Raw genomic sequence first — 15594 nt, 5'->3', positions numbered from 1 at the left:
TTCTGATCAAAATGAAATAGTACCCATGTGACCAATATGAGTGAGTACAAATGAACACACTTTATTTACAAGTAACAAACAAACAATTAACAAACAACATACAAAGTATACTGTATACTCAACTTTTGTCTATGTATTCAGATGACACCGGTAATTCATCAGCAGCAGCATAAGATGTACTTCATCTTATCTTCTCTCTGGGGAGCCCTCGTTTCCAACGCCCAGATTATTCAATATACATTGCAGGCACCTCTTCTGCAACTTTGAGATCCGTGCATGAGTCAAAGGGTCCCTTGTGTACCTCTGGTTTATATACCTTAGTATAGGGTGTTGGCTTCCCGGATATTAAGCCAATATTAATTACATACAGTGCTAGGTATCAAGCACTCATTGGTCCAGCGTAGCATTGACCAAATTTATCTCTCTTGCACATGCTCCGTAAGCACGAAGATAAACTCAAGGAGATACAGTAATGACGTGTCCTAGTATGTTTGGAGATGAACTCTTTCAAAGCTCCTTTGTGTAGAGTCTGGATATCACTGCTAATTACCCATAATACTTAGCTTCTCTACACAGCTTATGATGGTCATTCCAATTGAATGTAGCTAACTGATAAGAACATAGAAGCTATGAATGGCTCATTATACTTCTACTAAAAGCAGTGGCAGGTAGGAGCTAGGCCTCAATATTTATGGCTTATTTGATCCCAAAAGGTCATTGACCATTCTATGGAAAAACAGCAACTGTAATAAGACAATCTCATTTCAAACCTCAAGAGGCCTAGCAAGGGGTATATGTGTTTGTAACTTATATGCCTATGTAGAAATTAACTATTTAACCCACTGATTACACATGGTAACCTGCAGTGCTCTATAACTAGATGCTAAATGTCACCGTGGTGACCTGCAATGCTGTATAACTAGATCTTATGCTGCAGTAATATCTGGGTTTTGTTGCAGATTGCTTATACTGACATTTGGGATCTAACCCATGTGTCCTATACTGTATGCAGCTATATGTACATTATCCCAAAAGGACACCATAGGAAAGTTACATTTTATTGTATTGATAATTGATGTGTTATATTGCTGCCTACTCAGATATATGGGATTATTCTATGTATGTTACATGTGAATGCACCATGTCAGATATATGTGATTATTCTATATGTTACATGTGAATGCACCATGTCACATATGAGCACTTAGATAAGACAATAGCATATTAATCAGGCGATGGCCGTCGCTTTATTATACACAGAGAATATTCCTCCTTACACTTTGTGTGATTACATATATATACATATTCCCCATACCTCTGAGCACTGGGTGATGATGTATTTGTCTGACCTTAAATGACACAGATAATCACTATATATGTCTCCCATCACACAGCTGGTCAGTACTGAGGGGATATTGGTCCTGGTTACACCAGGCTTTATATCGTCTTTCTGTTACATTCTGTGTATTTCCTGACTTATTGCGCTGTACGGATAACACCTCGTTCATTTCTTACTGACACTATTACAGGTTACATTTTATTATTAGTAGGTTGTGTGTCCCCTCAAAAAGAGAGAACTTCCTGCTTCTGTTGTTGCTACCTGTATAATGATAATATAGCACCAGAGTCTGCCCCAGCTGTATATTAATAACAAAAGGTTCTGGTCCACCTGTATCATACCAACACTGCGGTCTTCTCCACCTTTATAAAGATAATGCAGCACTAGAGACTGCTCCAGCTGTATTATACTAACAAAAGGATCTGCTCCGCCTGTACCATACAAATACTGGGGATTGCTCCACCTGTATAATGATAATGCAGCACCAGAGACTGATCCACCTGTTTAAAGATAATGCAGAACCAGAGTCTGCTTCAGCTGTATTATAGAAACAAAATGATCTGCTCCACCTGTATTATACCAAAAGGATCTGCTCTACCTGTATAAAGATATACAGCACCAGACACTGCCCCAGCTGTATTATAGTATAAAATTATCTGCTCCGCCTGTATAATAGCAACAGTGGGATCTGCTCCACCTGTATAATACCAACAGTGGGATCTGCTCCACCTGTTAAACCCCTACACTGGGATCTGCTCCACCTGTATAAAGATAATGCAGCCAAAGATTCTGCTTAAGCTATTTTATTCTAACAAAAGGTTCTGCTCCACCTGTATCATACCAACACTGGGGTCTGCTCTACCTATATAAACAAAGTGCAGCACTAGAGGCTGCTCCAGCTGTATTATAGTAACAACAGGGTCTATTACTTTCGTATTATATAAAATACTGCTGTCAGCTCTACCTGTATAATGACCTACCCTCCAACATGACCCATTCCATTAGGTACAAAATGCTCTGCTCCTGGACTTGCCTCTTAATTTATGATTGCAGCCACCTGTTTTGAACTAGGTTGTTGATGAGACAGATGTTACAGCACAGGTGACTGCAATCATAAATTAAGAGGCAAGTCCAGAAGCAGAGCAGTTTGTACCTAATGGAACGGGTCATGTTGGAGGGTCTGTAATGATAATGCAGCACCACAGTCTGCTCCCCCTGTATATACTGTAAATAAAGAATACGTGAATACCATTCACCCGGAAGTTGCAGTAACTAGAAGACACGCCCCTCTACATAGCCCCGCCCCTCTAATCTCAATGTAGCTATGTCTCCTATCTACCCCGCCCCCCGTATCACAGTGACCGCCCTCCTCTCATTCCCCTCCGTGCTGTGATTGGCAGCAGCGATTAGCCAATCATGCGGCAAATCGTAGAAAGGACGTCCTGTAGCTAGCAGCTCCACCTGCCGCTCACAGCTTCATCAGTAGAGTAACACGTGTGGTCTAATGGTGTCCTCATGTACGGTGACCGGCGGCCATATTCTTATAGTCTCCTAGTCACAGAGCAGGGGGGGCGGGGCCACAGGGGCTTTAGTTGCCATTTTGTCATAGACATTTCTTACAGTCGGATCCAGGTACCGTGTCTTGTATATATTATATTATATATAGGGGGGATGGGACCGTACAGTGATATATGAGGGGGAATAGCTTAGCTCCCAGCACACACTGATATGTGGTATTAATATTATATAGGGTAGAGGGGACCGTACAATGATATATGAGGGGGAATAGCTTAGCTCCCAGCACACACTGATATGTGGTATTAATATTATATAGGGTAGAGGGGACCGTACAATGATATATGAGGGGTAATAACATAGCTCCTGGCACACACTGATATGTATTATTATTATTATTATATAGGGGGGAGGGGACCGTACAGTGATATATGAGGGGGAATAACACAGCTCCCAGCACACACTGATATGTATTATTATTATTATATAGGGGGGAGGGGACTGTACAGTGATATCTGAGGGGTAATAACACAGCTCCCGGCAAACACTATGTGGTATTATTTTCTTTAGGGTCCATAGGGTTCACCTTGGGGTATAGGTTGGGAACCAAATCCGGGCACCGCACAGTTAAAGCTTTCAGCTCCCAGGATGCACTGGGTCCACTTTCCCTATAACCCCCAAGCCAGAGGCACCTCAGTTTAAGTTGCTGCCCGGCTGGAGTCGGGTCAGCGTTACTGCAGGGTGGGCTGATTAGCAGCCCTTAAACTACTTTTTAATTTGAGTTTTTTATTTACTTTGAAACTCTTCAGAGCGGCAGCATCGGACTGTCCATTGGACGTCCAAGCTGCCGCTCCTCCACCCCGCCAGTGCCGCGTCGCCACGCCAGTGCAGATCTGGGGATCACGGCGGGACCACAGAATCTGTGCTAGCTGGACTCTGCGGGCTCCCAGGACTGCTGCCGGATCGACGGGGACAGATAAGGTCGTGGGTCACCGCTTGCAGTGATCCGCGTATTTTTGCAGTCCGTTGCCTCCAGTTGTTGGGGACACACCAGAGCTGCTGGCAGTGGTGGCGGGCCCCCCCATACTCCGCGGGTCCACTAGATTACCAGGGTCTTAAAGTTTAGCAGCGGGAGCCGGCGTCCCGGGGGTTAATAGCCGGCCAGGGAGGCAGCCTTCACTGTTAAACGGCTTCTCCCCTTAGCTCAACGTGCCTTTCCAGTCTAAAGTTTGGCTTTGCTGAGCTGCTTCCTCCTTGGGCAACGCTTCCTCTGACGTCTCTGGCGGCCATTTTACTTTGTGGTGCATCGCAGATCTCCTAGGATGGCAGTTGGTCCAGTCCCCCTGCGTACCTCGCCTTTGGGTCAGTGTACACAGCGCTATAGCCTCCCCAGACACTGAATCTGGGCAGTTGATTGTAGCGCCATTTGCAGTATATTCCCAGAGGTGGTCCTCATGACCTCCTAACTCTAACGCACTCTGCCGGTTTTAATGTCCAGAACTAGAGATACCGAAGCAGCCTTCGGTGATGCGTTGTCAGTGAAGTGGACCTTCCAATTTGTGCACCTGTTTCCTCCGGTCTCCCTTCTTCCTCTAGTACTGAAGTTCAATCGAGACGGCGGTACTATCCTGCTGGTGGCTCCAGATTGGCCCAGCCATCACTGCTACTTAGATTTTCGGAATCTCTCCATCGACACTCCGTTCCTGCTGCCTCAATGTCCGGACCTGTTGTCTTAGGGTTCTTGCCTTTCCCTGGACCTGGATCGTCTGTCTTTGATTGCGTTCCTAATGTGGTCCAAAGGATTCTCTGGCTCTGTCATCATTGGGATGTTTAGAGTGCGTAAGCCAGCTTCTGCTTGGTTCTATCACAGAGTGTGGCATACATATTTCTTTTGGTATCGTACCTGTAGCTACGATCCTCAAGTGCTTAGGATTTACAGAGTTCTGGCATTCCTTCCAGCTGGATTGGGTCTGGCCCTCCGCCTGGCCTCCCTGAAAGTGCGGGTCTCTGCACTGTCAGTATGGTTCGCATGTAGAATTGCTCCACTCCCGGGTGTCCAGACCTTCCTTCAGGGTGTTCTCTGGATTCTACCTCCCTTTATCCCCCCTAAAAAGAGGCTCCTTGGGAATTGGCAGTAGTTCTTTGTGCCCTCCAGGGGCCTCCATTTGAACCACTAGTTTTGATAGCCCTTATGTTGTTTATAGCTTAGACTCTTTTTTTTTATGGCGTTTGCATCTGCCAGGAGAGTGTCGGAATTGGGAGCGTTCTCATGTGGCTCCCTCTTTTGGATATTTCACCTAGACATGGCTGTAAGTCGCACTCGCCCTGTGTTTCTCCTAAAGTGGTTTTTAAGTTAAATATTATTCAGGAACTTATTGTACCGACATTTCAGTCACCAGTCCTCTCGGTCCGGGCTCTCAGGATTTACGTGGACCGTACCAGTTCCTTCCGGAAATCAGTCTCCTTATTTGTGCTCTATGGATTTCACAGGAAATGATGGCCGGCCAATAAACAATCATTGTCTAGATAGCTTCGTATGAGTATCTCAGGGGCCTACACACAGGAAGGCCTTTCTGTTTCAGCTTCTGTTGATGCTTATTCCACTCAGGCTGTGGGCGGCTCACGTGGCGCCTCGGCTGTTCAGCCTTGCAAGGTGGCCATGTGGTCTTCTGTCCAGACTTTTGTAAGGTTCTATGCATTGGATACCTTTGCCTCTCAGGATGCTTCCTTTGGGTGCCGGATTCTCCTCTCAGTGCAGGAGCATCCCCACCCTTAATTGGACTGCTTTGGGACATCCCCAAGGTCAACCCTGTGGACCCTCTATGGGCCCTGAAGAAGAAAATGAGAGATATGGTAAGAACTTGCCCTTGTTATCTCTCTTTCTTCGAAGTCCATAGGGTCCACAGGGCACCCGCCCTGACGCCCTTGGCTTCATATGGTCTGTGTTACTAGCCACCGGTTTCCCGTCTCCTCGTGAGTGTGGTCCTTGAGTGTTCCAGTCTTTTGTTCTCTCTCTCTTTCCTCCTCCGGCCTTTGGCTACTTACAAACTGAGGTGCCTCTGGCTTGGGAATGGGGTTATAGGGAGAGTGGACCCAGTGCATCCTGGGAGCTGAAAGCTTTAACTGCGTGGTGCCCGGATTTGGTTCCCAACCTATATCCCAAGGTCAACCCTATGGACTTCGAAGAAAGAGAGATAACAAGGGTAAGTTCTTACCATATTTATATAGGGGAGGGGACTGTAATGTGATATATGAGGGGTAATAACACAGCTCCCAGCACACACTGATATGTGGTATTATTATTATATAGGGAGAGGGGACTGTACAGTGATATATGAGGGGGAATATCACCACTCCCAGCACACGGATATGTGGTATTATTATATAGGGGAGAGGGACAATACATTGATAAATGAATTGTATAACACAGATCCCAGCACACACTGATACGTGGTATTATTATATAGGGAGAGAGGGGACTGTACAGTGATATATGAGGGGGAATAACACAGCTCCCAGCACGCTGATGTGGGGTATTATTATATAGTGGTGTCCAGGACATAACAAGGAACAAACACTTGCTGAAAACCAGACATCACAGCTTTCCTGCACTAGACGAAAATGATCAATTTACATTGACTTCAGGAATAACCAGGACTATAATTCTATTCCTGTCATCCTATGTGGGGTACCCGATTGTTGACACTTTTTGGGATATGTAATATAATATATAGGTGAGTGCATTACCTATAGAGAGTTGAGTGTATAACAAATCTTATGCTGGTAAAGGGTGTAAAAAGCTCCAAAGAAACATTTTGATGTCCTCATCTCACTGTATTAAGGTGAGTGGTCAGTCCGGCTGGTGTCTATGAGAAGTGCCGGTAATTACCATTCATGAGGTTTCTTTGTTGTTCTTTTACTCTGTTGGAGATTGTAGAAGAAGTTCCCGGAAGAATCTTAAAACGAAAAGGAGAGAAAAAAAAGGAACATTCTGTGTATATATAATTACCAGCGCTTGTGAAATAATAACACTTTATATTACAAGGTGATTATAACAGGTATGTAATCACTATTTTCGCTCTGGAACGCCCATTCAGATGCTGCCACAGCAACCCGTTTGTGAGCTGACAAAGATGCTTATGTAGCCCACTGCACGTGCGCATTATGCAAAAGATATCGCCCGATGCGGCTACATCCGGACGCGCGTGCGCCTCAAAGTCACGCCCGACAACTGTAGTGTCTATAATACTACCCTGCATTGTAACTCTGTGCCCTTTGTATAGATATTTCTACTTCAGGGTCCTTAGGGGGTCCAAAGGGTTGACCTTGGGGTTATAGCTGGAACAGGATCCATGGGCACCACACAGTTAAGCTTTTAGCTCCCAGGATGCACTTGGGTCCTCCTCTATACCCCGCCCCCGAGCCACAGGCACCTCAGTGTAAGCTGGTGCCCGGCCGGAGTCGGTCACCGCGCAGGGGGGCTGCAGGAGCAGCCCCCAGAAGCTTTTTATTTTAAGTTAGATTTTATTTATTTTTAATCTATTTTTACTACAGACGGCAGCGAAGGGCTGTCTGTACAGACGCCCACGCTGCCGCTCTGATCCCCGACTGGCGCCGCGACGCCAGTACTGATCTGGGGATCGCGGCGGGAGGGCAGAGTCCGTACTAGCCGGACTCTGTCTACCTCCCAGGACTGCTGCCGGAGTCGCCGGGGATTCAGGTAAGCCGCGCGTCGCTGGCTAGCGGCGGCGCGCGGAATGCCTTAAATGCAGTCCTTTAGCCTCCGGTCCTGGGGACAGACCGGAGGCTGCTGGCAGTGGTGGCGGGCCCCCCCCATAACCCGTGGGACCACTAGACCACCAGGGATAAAGGGGCAAGCGGGAAGCCAGCATCCCTGGGGTTATGGCCAGCCAGGGGAGGAAGCCTTCCCTGTCAGCGGCTCCTCCCCTCAGCTCAGCGCGCCTTTCAGCACGCAGTCTGGCGTCGCTGAGCTGCAGATACTCGGCCACTCCTCCTCTGAGGTCTCCAGCGGCCATTTTCCCAGTGGCAGCGCAGATCTCAGGGAGCACGCGGACCGGTCCCCCTGTGTACATCTCCCCTGATTAAGGACAGCGTACACAGCACTATAGCCCTCCCAGACACTGAATCTGGGCAGGTTGATTGTAGTGTAAAGGTGCAGTGAGTATATCTTCCTGCATGGTATGTGACTATTGCTAGTGCTGCCGTCTGTGCTTATTTTCTACTTACTGTCAGCTTATACCTATCCCTTTACTTCTCCTACAAGCCCTACAGGTGTGTGGGGGAGGGGCGTTTCTACTGACCTCACTTATATAGGTCACGTATTTGTGAGGTCCGTCACATACAGTTGTGTGCTACTCAGTGCCATATTGTGGGCTGTTGTTCAGCACATCGGTGAGTGCGTTTTACTTCTACCCTGGTGCCAGATATATAATATATTCTGTCATGTCAGAAGAGGAGGTTGAGCGCTCAGTGGCTCCGGTGTTGGCCTCCTGCGGACGCTGTTCTGCAGGAGTAGATAGGGAGGATTTGTCACCGGATGGCCTGTGTAGTCGATGCCAGGTGGCTCCTGGCCCATCCAGACCTTCTCTGGCGCAGGAACCACCGTGGGCGATGTTTTCTCAAGTGCTGGTGTCTATTGCGGACCGTCTGTCGGTCCCGACTGCTCTCCCTACTAGGGCGGTGCCCCAGCCGACCATCCCCCATTCCCCGGGTGTCCCGCAGTTATTGCGGAGTCCTCCTGGGTCTCAATCAGTAGGTCCCTATGCGGGGTTGCCTATGTATATACAGGCTTCCCCTGTGCCGCAGCAGCCTGTGGTACCTTTTCAGGCCCCTATGGCGACTCCTCCACCATGGGTGGATGTGCTCTCCAACTCCGTGCAAAATTTGGCGGCCACTTCCTCTGCTTTTCAGTCAATGTTGCAGACTGACATGCCTTCTAGGATTTCAAAACGCACACTCATGACACGGGCTGCTCAGGTATCGGACTCAGAGGGTTCCTCAGATGATGGGGAGGTCCCTGATGACACTGACTCGGACGCCTCGGTCCAGGAAATGGATACCAAGTCGTCCATTAATGTGCGAGCACTAGTTAGGGCGGTGCGAGCTATTCTTCTTATAGAGGATGAGGCACCGGTTCCTAAGTCGAAGTTTCCTAGTTTCAAAAAAACTAAGGTGGCTTCTGCGGTGTTCCCCCTGTCGGATCAGTTGACGGATCATATGGCGGTAGCTTGGCAGGCGCCCAGTAAGAGATTCCTTCCTCAGAAGCGGTTGGCTTCTAATTACCCCTTCCCTGAGGCACATTGTAAAAAATGGGAAACTCCACCGGCGGTGGATTCCCATGTCACCCGTTTAACTCGGGGCGCCACCTTACCATTACCGTCGATATCCTCGCTGAAGGATCCCACAGACAGGAAAGTTGAGACTTGCTTAAAGTCTATTTACTCCCTCTCCGGGGCGGTGGCCCGACCGTCCATGGCCATCTCCTGGGTGGCCAAGGCCATTGAGGGGTGGGCCAATGCATTGGAAGATACCTTCCCAGACGACGCTCCGGATGTCCAGCGGGCGTTGTTGGGACAAATGAGGGACGCTGCTTCTTACATTGGTGAAGCTTCTTTAGATGCTAGTCTGCTGACCTCGCGGGTATCGGCTGCAGCGGTGTCTGGCCGCCGATCCTTGTGGTTGCGGTCCTGGAGAGCGGACTCTGATTCAAAGAAGGGTCTGGAGGCCTTACCTTTCAATGGGGAATTACTATTTGGTCCGGACTTGGACAAAATAGTGGACACCCTGGCTAAATCCAAGTCGGCCTTCCTCCCTTCGGCGGCACTGCCGGCTAAGGTTCGGAGTTCGGCTTTTCGTTCCTTTCGGGTTCAGGGTAAGGCGAAAGGTCAGTCCTTCCCGAGACAGTCTGCGAGTAAGACTGCCTCTAAACCCAAGAAGCAAGCCTGGAGTGCTCGGCTCCCTTCTTCCAAGCAGGAAGATAAACCTGCAGCCTGATGGGACGGGCCTCCCTCTGGGGGACCTCAGAGTGGGAGGCCGACTTCTTCTATTTGCCCAGTGCTGGCACAATACCACCACGGATGCCTGGGTTCGAGAAGTGGTCTTCCAGGGGTACGCCCTGTCTTTTCGGCACAGACCACCCCACCAGTTTTTCTGCACAAGTCCTTCTCAGGACAAGACCAAGGCGTTACAGGTTCAGGAGGCTATAGAGTCCTTGCTGAAAGCAGGGGTCATTGTTCCCGTTCCTCTATCACAACGAGGGACGGGGTATTATTCGTCTCTGTTTCTGGTGCAGAAACCCAATGGTTCTCATCGCCCTATCCTCAACTTGAAGTCTCTGAACAAATTCCTCAGAGTTCCCAAGTTCAGGATGGAAACGTTACGTTCCATCATTCTGGTGATGGAACCGGGGGATTACATGGTGTCCCTGGACATCCAGGACGCCTACCTCCATGTTCCGATAGCATTTTCACACCAGCGGTATCTGAGGTTCGCTATCCTTCAACACCACTATCAGTTCCGGGCGCTACCCTTTGGTCTCTCCACGGCACCAAGGGTGTTCACGAAGATTATGGCGGTCATGGCCGCACATCTTCGGAACCAGAATGTACGGCTGCTGCCGTATCTGGACGACCTCCTGTTGCTGGCGAGCTCCCCGGAGGTACTGCTTCAACATCTCCACCTGACGATCGCTTGCCTGCAAGCACACGGGTGGTTGATAAATTGGAAAAAGTCCTCCCTGATTCCATCACAGCGGATGGTTCATTTGGGAGCCCTGCTGGATTCGCGTCAGCAAAGGATCTTCCTGACTCCGGAGAAGGTCGCCTCCCTACAGCTGCGCATACACAGTTGCCTGAGCCGTTGCCGTCTGTCGGTCCATTCGGCTATGAGAGTTCTGGGGTCCATGGTGTCGACATTCGACATGGTGGAATTTGCCCAGTTCCATTCCCGGCCCCTGCAGGGGCTGATTCTATCAGAATGGAACGGGTTACCTCACCGGATCCGCTCTCAGGTGCTGGTGTTGTCTCCGGACGTTCGGCAATCTTTGGCTTGGTGGCTTCAGACAGCTCATCTGGTCGAGGGGCGCCCATTTTGGATCCCGGACTGGGTCCTGCTCACGACGGATGCCAGTCTCCGGGGTTGGGGGGCAGTGACCGGCTCTTTGTCGCTTCAGGGTCGTTGGTCAGCGGAAGAAGCACTTCTCCCCATCAACATCCTGGAACTGCGGGCAGTATACAGGGCCCTGCAGTCGTCCGGCCCCGCTCTTCACGGAAGGGCGGTACAGGTGCAGTCCGACAACGCCACCACGGTGGCGTATATCAACCACCAAGGCGGAACTCGCAGTCAGGCAGCGATGGCGGAGGTGTCTCGTATCCTGACTTGGGCGGAGGGTCACATTCCGGCGATCTCGGCGGTCTTCATCCCCGGAGTCCTCAATTGGGAGGCGGACTTCCTCAGCCGTCACGACGTGCATCCCGGGGAATGGTCGCTTCACCCAGAGGTGTTTCAGCTACTCGTGGACAGGTGGGGACTGCCGGAGCTGGACTTGATGGCCTCCCGTCACAATCACAAGTTGCCCGTTTATGGGTCAAGGACAAGAGACGCAGGCGCAAGTCTGGCGGACGCGCTGTCGGTGAAATGGACGTTTCACCTGGCGTATCTGTTTCCTCCGCTATCCCTGCTTCCTCGGGTTCTGCGGAAATTCAAGCAGGACGGCGGCATGCTCGTGCTGGTAGCTCCGGCGTGGCCCAGACGTCCTTGGTACTCCGATCTCAGGAGCCTCTCCATCGACGCTCCGTACCTTCTTCCTCAGCGTCGGGACCTGTTGTCTCAGGGGCCCTGCCTTTACCCGGATCTGGGTCGGCTGTCTTTGACGGCGTGGCTCTTGAGACAGCCGTCTTGAGGTCTCGGGGCTTCTCCAGTTCGGTTATTGGTACCATGCTCAGGGCACGCAAGCCTGCTTCAGCACGGATTTATCACAGAGTGTGGCACACTTACTTTCAGTGGTGTGAGTCCAGACATTATGATCCTCAGGTGTTCAGAGTTTCCAGGATCTTGGAATTTCTTCAGTCAGGATTGGATCTCGGCTTACGCCTTGCATCTCTGAAGGTTCATGCGTCCGCCTTGTCCGTGTGGTTTCAACGGCGGATTGCAATACTACCAGACGTTCACACCTTTTTCCAGGGTGTTCTCAGGATCCAGCCTCCCTTTGTGCCTCCTGTGGCTCCTTGGGACTTGGCGGTGGTGCTACGGGTCCTGCAGGGTCCTCCGTTTGAGCCTCTTGAGGCGGTGGAGCTCAAGTGGCTGACATTTAAGACGGTTTTTCTCCTGGCAATTGCTTCGGCCAGGAGGGTGTCTGAATTGGGGGCGCTTTCCTGTCGCCCTCCTTTCCTGATTTTTCACCAGGACAGAGCGGTGCTCCGCACTCGTCCTGAGTTTTTGCCCAAAGTGGTCTCGAAGTTCCACATTAATCAGGAACTTGTTGTGCCAGCTTTTCAGTCCCCTGATCTTTCAGCTGGTGAGACTTCCTTAGATGTGGTCCGGGCGCTTAGAATTTATGTAGACCGGACGGCTTCGGTTAGGAAGTCTGATTCCTTGTTTATCCTCTTTGGTTTTCACAAGAGGGGTTGGCCTGCCAACAAACAAACGTTAGCCCGTTGGCTTCGTTCCGTTATTTGTGAGGCTTATGCACAAGAGGGTTTACCTGTGCCAGCCTCTGTTAAGGCTCATTCCACTCGTTCTGTGGGTCCCTCTTGGGCTGCTAGAAGTGGCGCTTCTGCTGTTCAGCTGTGTAAGGCGGCCACTTGGTCTTCTATTCAAACGTTTTTGAGGTTCTATGCGTTTGACACCTTCGCCTCTCAGGATGCTTCCTTTGGGCGCCGGGTGCTCCTTTCAGCACAGGAGCGTCCCCGCCCTTAGTTGAACTGCTTTGGGACATCCCCAAGGTCAACCCTGTGGACCCCCTATGGACCCTGAAGTAGAAAACAAGAGATATGGTAAGAACTTACCTTTGTTATCTCTGTTTCTACGAAGTCCCTAGGGTCCACAGGGCGCCCGCCCTGACGCACCTGGCTTCAAATGGGCTGTGTGGCTGGTCACCGGTTTTCCGTCTCCTATTGCTGTGAGTATGGTTTCTTGTGTGTTCCAGTCTTCCTTCTCTCTGTTCCATATTCTCCTCCGGCCTAGGCTGCTTACCAACTGAGGTGCCTGTGGCTCGGGGGCGGGGTATAGAGGAGGACCCAAGTGCATCCTGGGAGCTAAAAGCTTAACTGTGTGGTGCCCATGGATCCTGTTCCAGCTATAACCCCAAGGTCAACCCTGTGGACCCTATGGACTTCGTAGAAACAGAGATAACAAAGGTAAGTTCTTACCATATCTCCTGTTATGAGATTCGTTCCCACGTGTTGTGTATATTAGTAATCTCAGTACCATCTAATTGTCGCCCTATTACAGAGGTAAAGCCGTGATGTGCGGATGACAGCACCCTGTATCGCTCTGGTAATAGATCTGCTGGCTGGGGATAATAGGGACTATACAGATATTATTATTCTGCCATCTGCATATGATGTGTGTATATAGATCACTATTACACATCAGTGTACTGTACAGATGACAGCGCCCTGTATCTCTCTGGTAATAGATCTGCTGGCTGGGGATAATAGGGACTATACAGATATTATTATTCTGCCATCTGCATATGATGTGTGTATATAGATCACTATTACACATCAGTGTACTGTACAGATGACAGCGCCCTGTATCGCTCTGGTAATAGATCTGCTGGCTGGGGATAATAGGGACTATACAGATATTATTATTCTGCCATCTGCATATGATTTGTGTATATAGGCCCTCATTCAGAGCCGTACGCTCTGAGCAGAGCGCACGCTCTGAATGAGGGCCGGGCTCCATTTTCATGGAGCGTCCTCCTGGACGCTCGTATAGCTGTGGGTCACCACCCACAGGCTATACGAGCGTGCATTGTGATGGCCGCGATGGTCGAGACCATCGCGACCATCGAAATTGCGAGCCGGAGCCTGCGGTTGAGGTTTTCAACCGCAAGCTCCGGAGTGATTTTGGCTCTATCAGAGCCAAAATCACTCCCACTGACATCACTAGTGATGTCAGTGGGCCGGCTTCTGACGGGAGGCGTTCCCGTGGGAACGCCCCCGTCAGGGAGGCACGCCCCCGGCACGCCCACCAAAGGGGGCGTGCTGTCAATCAACATTGACAGCACGCCCCCTTTGATCGGACACAACGAGCGAAGGACTTTCCTTCACTCGTCGCGTCTGGCGCATGCGCACGACGGAGTTCCCTCCGTCGTGCGCATGCTCAGTCCATAACATCGACCCACTTGCGAGCGGACAGCCGCTCGCGAGTGGGTCTGAATCAGGCCCATAGATCACTATTACACATCAATGTACTGTACAGATGACAGTGCCCTGTATCGCTCTGGTAATAGATCTGCTGGCTGGGGATAATAGGGACTATACAGATATTATTATTCTGCGATCTGCATATGATGTGTGTATATAGATCACTATTACACATCAGTGTACTGTACAGATGACAGCGCCCTGTATCGCTCTGGTAATAGATCTGCTGGCTGGGGATTATAGAGACTATACAGATATTATTATTATGCCATCTGCATATGATTTGTGTATATAGGCCCTCATTCAGAGCCGCTCGCTAGCGGCCGTACGCTCGTTCCGAGCGATGTTCGCACATCTGCGCATGCGTACGGTTTTTAGTACGCATGCGCGAACCAGTCAGTGCGGCCGAAAATCGTTTGTACGCTATATAGCGAGTGCCTGCTATTTTGAGTGACCGAATGAGGCGTATGTGTGTGGTAACAGGGGAAGGTGCTTGTAAACGGGGGAGTGGAATTCGAACGCAGGCGTGCTTAAAGGTCAAAACGGGCGTTTTAAGGGAGTGCATAATTAATACAGCAGCGTCATTGACCACGTCACTTGGTTTTTTTAAACTCAGAACTGCTCGCAAAATAGCGGTTGAAAAAACCAACCACAAGAATAGCGAGCAGTTCATACGCTGGTCGATGTACTCAATTAATCTAATAAATAGCGGACATGACGTATGGTGCGAGCGGCCAGGGGGCGTTTTTAACAAATAAACGAGCGTATGTTTTGCACGCTCGTTCAGACTTAGAGGTGTGAACAGACTGCAATTTGCGAACGGATCATTTGAATAGCCACCCCTTGTTTTTGAACGAACGACCGCAAATAGCGAACGGCTCTGAATCAGGCCCATAGATCACTATTACACATCAGTGTACTGTACAGATGACAGCGCCCTGTATCGCTCTGGTAATAGATCTGCTGGCTGGGGATAATAGGGACTATACAGATATTATTATTCTGCCATCTGCATATGATGTGTGTATATAGATCACTATTACACATCAGTGTACTGTACAGATGACAGCGCCCTGTATCGCTCTGGTAATAGATCTGCTGGCTGGGGATAATAGGGACTATAAGGATATTATTATACTGCCATCTGCATATGATGTGTGTATATAGATCACTATTACACATCAGTGTACTGTACAGATGACAGCGCCCTGTATCGCTCTGGTAATAGATCTGCTGGCTGGGGATAATAGAGACTATACAGATATTATTATACTGGTATATGATATGTGTATATGGATCACTATTACACATCAGTGTATTGTACAGATAACAGCGCCCTGTATCGCT

At 49.6% G+C, this 15594-nt stretch overlaps 1 protein-coding gene across 1 annotated transcript in view; it reads left to right on the top strand.

Moving 5' to 3' along the window:
- Positions 1–2924: 2924 nt before the first annotated feature.
- The window catches only part of LOC148508073 (uncharacterized), a 28623-nt gene continuing 15953 nt past the window's right edge, over positions 2925–15594 (top strand). The window contains exon 1 of the mRNA XM_088445242.1: positions 2925–2971. The gene's annotated coding sequence lies outside the window, so the exon portion shown is untranslated. The remainder of the gene's footprint in view (positions 2972–15594) is intronic.

The sequence above is a fragment of the Taudactylus pleione genome, unplaced genomic scaffold (assembly GCF_031769625.1).
Source record: "Taudactylus pleione unplaced genomic scaffold, aTauple2 ptg000377l, whole genome shotgun sequence".
Lineage (NCBI taxonomy): Eukaryota > Metazoa > Chordata > Amphibia > Anura > Myobatrachidae > Taudactylus > Taudactylus pleione.
The sequence above is the reverse complement of the archived record's forward strand: the minus strand, read 5'-3'. Positions and strand labels throughout refer to the sequence as shown.